This window comes from Micropterus salmoides, unplaced genomic scaffold (genome assembly GCF_014851395.1).
Source record: "Micropterus salmoides isolate LMB-PRFRI ecotype aquatic unplaced genomic scaffold, ASM1485139v1 Ms_hic_scaffold_1, whole genome shotgun sequence".
In the NCBI taxonomy this organism is placed as follows: Eukaryota; Metazoa; Chordata; class Actinopteri; order Centrarchiformes; family Centrarchidae; genus Micropterus; species Micropterus salmoides.
This window is the reverse complement of record NW_024040040.1, coordinates 3,963,833-3,972,140: the sequence shown is the minus strand read 5'-3', so window position 1 is coordinate 3,972,140 and position 8,308 is coordinate 3,963,833. Positions and strand designations below refer to the sequence as shown.

The 8,308-nt window shown below is 42.8% G+C and overlaps 1 protein-coding gene across 1 annotated transcript in view; it reads left to right on the top strand.

The window, feature by feature from the left end:
• The window catches only part of LOC119916213 (NLR family CARD domain-containing protein 3-like), a 795,320-nt gene that overhangs the window by 464,272 nt on the left and 322,740 nt on the right, over positions 1-8,308 (top strand).

The following is an 8,308-nucleotide window of genomic DNA, read 5'->3' as shown; positions in this document are numbered from 1 at the left end:
TGTTTGCATTGCATTACAGTCTGTGCTCGGAGAACCTTGCTGGAGGCCCCGGCCCTGAGCTGGATTTGAACCCCGGTCCTGCTGTTCAAAGTAATACGACACGTCCGCTGATTGTCTTTAAATATAGTGAACTTTTCCTTTTCTCAAGAGAGGAAAATACCGTTAAAGTCCTCAAAATGCTTCACAAGTATAAAAGTATTCAATAGTGAATGTACTTAAGTATCAAAAGTAAATGTACTCTGTATTCTGTATGATATTGTTTTATCTCAGTTCTTGCGTGCATTCTGTCCTTAATGAATTCATCTCTAAACATCATTTCAAAGTGTTCCTGGCTGTGACTACCTTAACAAATTGTAAAACATGACATTTGAAAGTGCATTACTTTCAATAACAAAATGTATTTTATTATTTTTCTCAGTAACTTGCAACAGATAATCAACAATAACTACAATAAGGATTTGAAAGTCTGGGTAGTAAAAGTATAAACCCTCCTAAAAAGAAAATACTCAAGAGCAAGTACCTCAACGTTTGACTTAAGTAAAGTACTTGAGTAAAATAACTTTATTTTCCACCCCTAAGACAAAACAAAGACATCTGGGAGCTTTTTCTCTGATCCACATTCTGGAGACTTAAAATACACTAATTTAATTTAATATAGAGTTATTTGCTCCTGAAGTCACCGTGAGAGAACCGAGACATATTTGAGAAGATTCCTGAGATCCCAGGAGTTCCCTTTGAGCTCGTTCTCTGACCTCGTGGTCACATGTTTAGGAGACTTAGATCAGACTTCAGTTAGAGAGCTCTTGTTTAGATCAGAATTAGAGATAAATGAGATTGTATATGGTTGTTTCTCCTGAGCTGAATTTGAGAAGTAGGAGAAAAAAGTCTTCGGTCTGACCTTGGTGTTAAAAGCAGCTCATTTGTGTCGAGGAGAAATAAAAGAAACCGCTATGAGATCTCTTCTTGGATTTGGCTTTCCTTGGTACTCTTTACTCCTTTCTTGTTTACCACAAAAGGCTCTATATTTTAGTTGGAATTTGAAAACATGACTTCTCTGCTGCGTATAATTACTTGATTATGTCCATGTTTCCACTTTGCCAAACTCAAAGACGCAGCAGCTGAGCTAATTTTTCTCTCTCTGAAAACTTACATTCCCAAGTTCAATCAGCACAGACAGATCTGACAAAGTCTCAAATAGTAAATGAAAATCAATATATAAAAGTTTCTCTTTTGAAAACTTACATAGTTGAGTTCAAAGTCCAAAACCTGTAGAAGAGGTGGACGTCACTAAAGGGGGCTGTAATGATTTACAGAGCAGAGCAGAAGAAGAAACTGTCGATGTGAATCACTGCTACAACTTTATTGATCAGGGTTCTCCGCAGATCATTGAGAGGCTCTCAGGAGTCACCGAAGACAAGACGTCAGGGTGCTTGAGGAGGCTGCAGGGGCTTTCCCAGGATTTATCTGGTTTTGAACTTGTTGAAAACAAGTTACATTCATATTTACATCTGATATAAAGGTTTAGTGTGAATGCAGGTAGTAGCGAGTTCTTTATGTAGTGAAGCATAAAGTTGGGGCGCGTAGCATCCTGTCAAATACCTACAATTAAAAGGTACAATGTGTAAAACCTCAGACTACCTGTCGAATCCATACTCCAAATAAATGGAGGGGAAGCAAATCACACTTCAGGTCATAGCTGCCATTAGCTAGTTAGCCATGTAGCTAATTTAGCAGCCCAATTAGCTGACTGTGTCCAGAATGAGCACCAGAACCAGAGCCGGGGCGAGCGGGTCTTGACATTTTGTGCTTTTATTTCGTTTATTTATCAGACCTAAAAAAGCTAAAAGAGTTTGAGAACGTAGGAAACTCGCTGCGCGTACACATCTCCCAGCTGAAACTACCGGGGAGGCCTGAGCTGCACACAACTCAAGGTACAAAAGCTGTATCACGAGATGGGACGGGCCAGGGCTAACTCGTTAGCATGCTAACTTTACCTCTAACCATAGTCCACCTGCCATGACCACGTTCTTTCCCTGAGCAACCAGACCGTAGTCATGCACAAATATTGTAGAAGATTCTGTGTCTGGTGATTGGGTTGAATTTATTTAGGAATATGCACCAAGTATGAAACATTGTCTGGGATTTGTAATGAGGGTACAGTCTTTGAAGGGGTTCCATGTGCACAAGGCTAGACTCTCGTGTAAAAGAGGGTCCAGAGGTCGGGACAGATGTCAGGAGGTTTTGACATCCTTGAACAGGTTCCACGGATTATTTAGAGGGTCTTTAAGGAGGCCACGCTGACCATAAAAAAGTCTCTAACAAGATGTTTCTCGGGACACAGAGGAGGTTTCAAGGCAGCGTTCTAAAGCAGGGTTTTGGGCTCTTGAAGAAGAGTCAGGGGCCGTCCTTGAGAAGATTTCAGAGATGCTTGATAAGTTTGTGGGGGGTTTCAAAGATCCTTGAAGCTTCAGGGACTCTTCCGCAAAATTCAGGGATCTCTGAGGTACTGTTGTAGTATTCCAGAACGGTCTTAAGACCACTTTTTGATGATGAAAATGTGTTGTTGCTGTTAACGACTACCCCCAGGAGAGTTGAGTAAAGATGCTAACGTTGATTTCAGCTCTTAGTGTTTGTATGTGGATCTTTCTGATAAATCTGAGAAGTACCTGTGATCTCCACATTTTATTCTGTGTCATGTAATGTGGGGAACTGGTCTTGGTCTCGAGTTGGTCTCAGCCCCTAAAAGACTCGGTCTTGTCTCGGTCTCGATAAACTCTGGTCTCGGTCTTGACTTGGTCTGGGTTTGGGCGGTTTTGACTACAACTCTTCACTGAGGGGTCGTTGAGGAGATTCTATGAGTCTTTGGGGCTCGAAAGGGATCCAAGGAGTCACTGAGTTCAGATGTTATTAAAGGCAACCTTGACAGTGCTTGAGTGTTTCTGTGTTTGAGCATCTTCAAAAGTTTATCAAAGGCTGTTAAAGTGGTCCAAAGGTCTGATGTTAGTCCTTATGTGTTGTCTGTAAGGACCCCTTGTGACCTTGACTGGACTTTTTGTGGAGATTCCAGTGGTTACACAGAGGGTTCTGGAGATTTAATGAATGTTTCGGGTGCACCTTTGCATATTTTAGGGTTTTCTGGGGTTCAGGGAATCTTTCAAAGATTCCAGAGATCCTTGAAGAGGGTCCAGACTCTCACTGAGATTTGGAGGTCTGCAAAGTGCCTCATGGGAGGTAGGTGGTACCGGATTAAAACTCTTTAATATCACAACAGATCAACAGGAAGAGAGAATGACTTCCAACCAAGATGGAAGCACGAAACAAGACGTCATCAAAAACCACAACAGTGATGGATTAGATGAGCTTTAAAACACTAGAGGACAACACAAACAGGAAGATACGCTAGCTGCACAACAACAACAACAACAACGGTAACTGAGCACTGAACAACAACGCTGAGTAATGCGGACTGGGAACCAGCCAAACTGTCAAAAGTTCAGAATAAAAGCCTGTTGATGTGAATGGCGGCCTGTTCTCACAGTCCCACCCTTATTTGTTCATCTGCTGTATCACATTTCAAATCAGTCAACTGCTTCAAATGTGTGAGAGAGTGCTGGATTGTAAATGTAAACACATTTGCACATTAGTGTTTAAGAGTGGTGATTTACTGGGAATCAGGACTTATCAGGAATGCATGTGGGGACAGCGCCAGGTCGTACGTATATGTATTTGTATATACAGCACATACGTATGTGTGTGCGTGCATGTGAGTATTAATGTTTTTCAGACCTGTATTTATACAGGATTTAAGGGAAGGTTTGCGGAGGAATGACGCCCTGTATCTCATAGTGGAGGTTGTTTATTCATGCAGGTCACTGTGGTGCCGCCAAAGTTTTCTCACGGCCATTAACTCCACTCTGTACATATCCAGGCCTGTACCACAGTCCTGTAACATTTACTACATGCCCTGCTTTGGAAAGTCTCCAAGAACCCCTGGAACCTCCCCCAGGAGCCCATTAAATGTCCTTAAAAACACTTTCAACTTTTAAAGCTTCATCAGCCCCAAATATCTCCTAAGGGACCTCTGGACCCTCCTCCAGGGGCCCCAAACATCTTCAGAAGGGACACTTCCAAACACTTCCCCCCCAAAGAACCTTGGAAGGCCACCCAGATCTTGAAGGCTCATTGTCATCTCTAAACCCTTCTTTAGCACCTCCAGATCCACTTCAAGGATCTCTGAAACTATCTCAAAGATTTTTCCCCAACATTAAGGCTATCTGGAACCCTTTTAAAGGCCTAGAACTTGGAGAACCACTGAAATTTCTTAATGGCTTAATAAACCCATTCTTATAAGCCAGGAAGCGCCAGAACATCTCCAAGTATCTCTGAACCTCAAGCACTGTTGTCCTCAAACTTCTTAAGCTAACTCTGGAGCTACTGGAAAATCTCCTAATGTACGACTGGAACCTCCTCAAGAGACCACCAGAACGTCTTTCAAGGCTCCTTGGACACTGTACAACCACTGACTTGTCTTTGAAGACCCCATAAACCTTCTCATGAGCCACAGACCTCAGTTGAGAAGACATAGAACCTAATTCAGGACACCTGGATCATTTTATAGAACCACTGGACTTTCTTAAAGACCCTGGAAACCACATCAGCATTTCTAGGGCCTTCACAACAATCCTACGGATTCCTGGAACCCTCTGAACGTCACTGTGGAACGTTGAGAACCATGGAAATGTCCAGGGAACTCTGAAACTCATTTAAAGACCCCAAACCAACCGAATGCTGCAATGCTTGTTTTGACCAGTCAACAGTCAAACTGATTAATTGATCTATTGATGACTAATTGATTAACAGAGCGATCGTTTAGGCTGCGTTTGTATAAAATGTTTGGGTAGTTGGCAAAACATATTTTATAAGCTTTTCATATGTTTTATGTGGAAACATCGCTGAGTAATAAAGGAACTGGTAACTAAAGCTGTGAAGTGAAAAGTGCAGTATTCCCAGTAGTATTGCAGTATTGTAGAGGAGCAGAAGTAGAAAGTGGCATGAAGACTCTCGTTTGTAAACAGAATATCGTTAGCGGCGCTGCAGTTTCAGTGCGATGAGAGATGTAAGAAAAACCAAACAGTGAGTGAAGGCGTTCCGTTCTGCCAGGTTCACTTAGTGTTATCATTCCACACATCATGTCGGCAAACCGTTACCACAACAACAGAGAAGCACACACACAAACCACACATGTGATTAAGTAAAAGGCCAAGAACAACACCAGGTGTGCGCAGGTGTGAAATCTCTCTCTGTCTGATGTATCTCAGCGTCTTCTGGCCTTGTTCCTATAATCACGTCTGAACTCTTTGCACTGCTGACCACCGCAGGCTGCCACGAACTATCGAACACAGAAGAGACGATGACGAACTGAATCAGAGAAAGCTACGACAGATTAAAATATTGGGAAAGAAAGAAAAACAGAATGACTGATGCTTTTGGCTCAACAATCAGACAAGTGAAACCTCTGAGACTTCCAAATGACAATGATTAAACACACATTCACGGATAAAGATCAGACAGGGTCGTGGTAAACTATGTGTTCATGAAGTCTTGGATACTCTGGAGACGTCTTAACCAAGGGCGCTGAGAGCAAGGGGCCCTGTCGCAAATTGTTTCTATGTTGAGAATCACTGTGTCCAGGCAATTTCCCCTATATTACAACACTTACGGTAAAAAGATGCTTCAGTCATTTCCGTCCACTCCAAGACATCAGGGGCGATTTCAATCTCAAAACGTTTTCCACCAGTTTGCAAAATTTTCAGATTGAACGACATGTTCATCTTACCCCATATGGAAAAATGCCTTCTCCCTAAAAAATTACATTTGATTAAATACAAATTAATTTCTCAACTGTAGCTATTTATTTCACTTTGTGTTACCCTACAGCATGGCCTCCAAAAAAACCTATAAAATATTATTTTATGCATCAGCAAATAGACGTTGAGCTTGGGGGGGGGGCGTCTTACCCCATGCTACATGATTGGTTCTCTTTCTTTACCATCTTCTTTATGAGAGAGGACCAGCAGACGTGCTGCCGCAAATTCATGTCTAAGTGAGATTACTTTACGTCCACAGTAGTCAACACACGCGTTCTGAAAGTGCACGTGAAGTGGTTCATGTGAGGTCTCCGGTCTGTCTCCCGCCTACACTCACACACCTGAATGAACCATGCGCCTTTGGTCTGCACACATCCCAGCTCTCTAAATCCGTCTTACTGATCAACTCTCTTTGTGTGTGTTTATGTTTTGGTGCCCAGATCGCTGTGTTTATCTGAAGCCACACACCAAATCAACCACCGTCGCCCGGCAGCCACACGAGTCCTGGCTTCAGGCCTCGACCCGCCTCATAAATAAAACGCCTTGTGTCTTGTTTGTCAAGAGTTTGGAGCAAAAATCAAAACATTAAAAATAATAACCACTTGATATTCTGTTATTCCTCCAGGACAGACACGCTGCTGCATCCTGACAATACGGATATTTGTCTGCAGCTTCATCTGACCTCTTCCACACGAAAACACGTACACAGCTCCTGGCAGTTTGAGGAACAAACTGTGTATTTGTTCTCTCGCATATCTCAGTTTGGACAGCGAGTCAGGGACTTTATGGGAGTTCATTAAAGACATAACGACTGGGAAAAGCTAATGTGAGCGATAATCAATCTGTCAGTGCAGCCATCAGAGGTGTAGTGCTGTTTGTTTAAGTGCTGGAGCAGAACCGTGAGGGACACGCGAGGTGAAGTTGTGGCTTGTTTCGAAGGTTATGTAACCGCTGTGTTGCTACTGTGGCAAGTTTACATACGTTAGTCAACTATAACCGACCGCACAACCAAGTGTTAGGCTGACTTTATGAACATCACGCTGAGATTACAGAGCAGCCAGACAAACGTCCACCTCAGCAGCATTAGGTTGTTTTAGCGTGGCATTAAAGGAGACCTGTTACGCTTTTCCACATTGAATGACTTAATGTTACAAAGTCAGATGTTCATGCTGAACACGGCCAAAGCTTCAAATAATGAGGTTAAAGTATTTATGAGAAATCCCTGTGAGCCAAAACCTCAGATTTCCTCCTGTTCTGGATGTTCTCCGTTCTGCGCAACCCGTCCTCATCTCAATGCGCCATAACTGATGCGTTCAGAAAGCGTGAGTATTTTACGCTAAAGGCGTCCATTTGAAACGCCACCGTTTGCTACGTCCCAGCAACACAAAGGAGGCTAACCCTGCCTGCTAGTCGACATGCATAAAGTCAGTGACTTTAGGTACTAACATTTCTGATGGTTGTGGTGAGGGTAGGGGGCTTCGGGGGGCCGTCAACACCTTTAACACGAACGTAGCTACCTAGTACTTCTGGTCTGTGTAGGGTACCTTTGGCGTCCCGAGATGAAAACGGCCTGTTCTACGACACACGGAGACAGACGGAGCCGCGGTTCCATATATGGTCATTTGCTCCCACACTAACGCTCAGTCTGCCTGTTCCGCCCAGCAACAACAACAGCCTGGTAACATGCTTCAGGTCTTGGCCAATCAGAAGACAGTGGGCTTTGAGAGGGGGGGGCTTAAAGAGACAGGAGCATCAACAGCTTGTTTCAGACAGAGGCTGAAATGAGGGCCTACATGAAGAGCCGGTATAAGAAAACTTGAACTCTGAATCATGCAAAGCTGCCATGCAGGAGTCACAGAACTACAATATAGGGCCAGAAAAGCAGAATAACAGGTCTCATTTAAGCAGTGCAGGTTAAAGTAGTTTGTGTTTCTATCTTTTGCAAACTTGAGTTGAGCGTAGCTCGCTGCGTTCGAAACATCCATTCTGAGGAAAGGTTGCAGAACATCTGGTTTTAGACTCCCCTAAAAATAAATCATAATTTCTGGAATCACTCTCAGGACATTAGATACGCTTAGTTTGAGCCCGATGCTGCTGGTGCAAGGGCGTCACTTTGTGTGGGCGGAGATTAGAGATGTGACAATGCAGAATACTGGGGTCAAGACTAGCAGCAAAGAAATATTCATTGATGATATATAATTCTGGGGAAGATTTTGAGCATTAAGCACTTAATTTCCTGCATTCTGGAGACATTTTCTGCACCAATTTATGGTGAAAAAGGGGAACACAAAATTCAGGTGGCAGGTGACAATTCAGAATAATATAATGCAGTAAATAGTTTTTTTATAGCTTACATAATTTTTTGGGACAATGCAGATCTGTTTTTTTCTATATTTACATTGCATGTTTTCTTATTGTGCCAAAAAAACTTTATTACAACA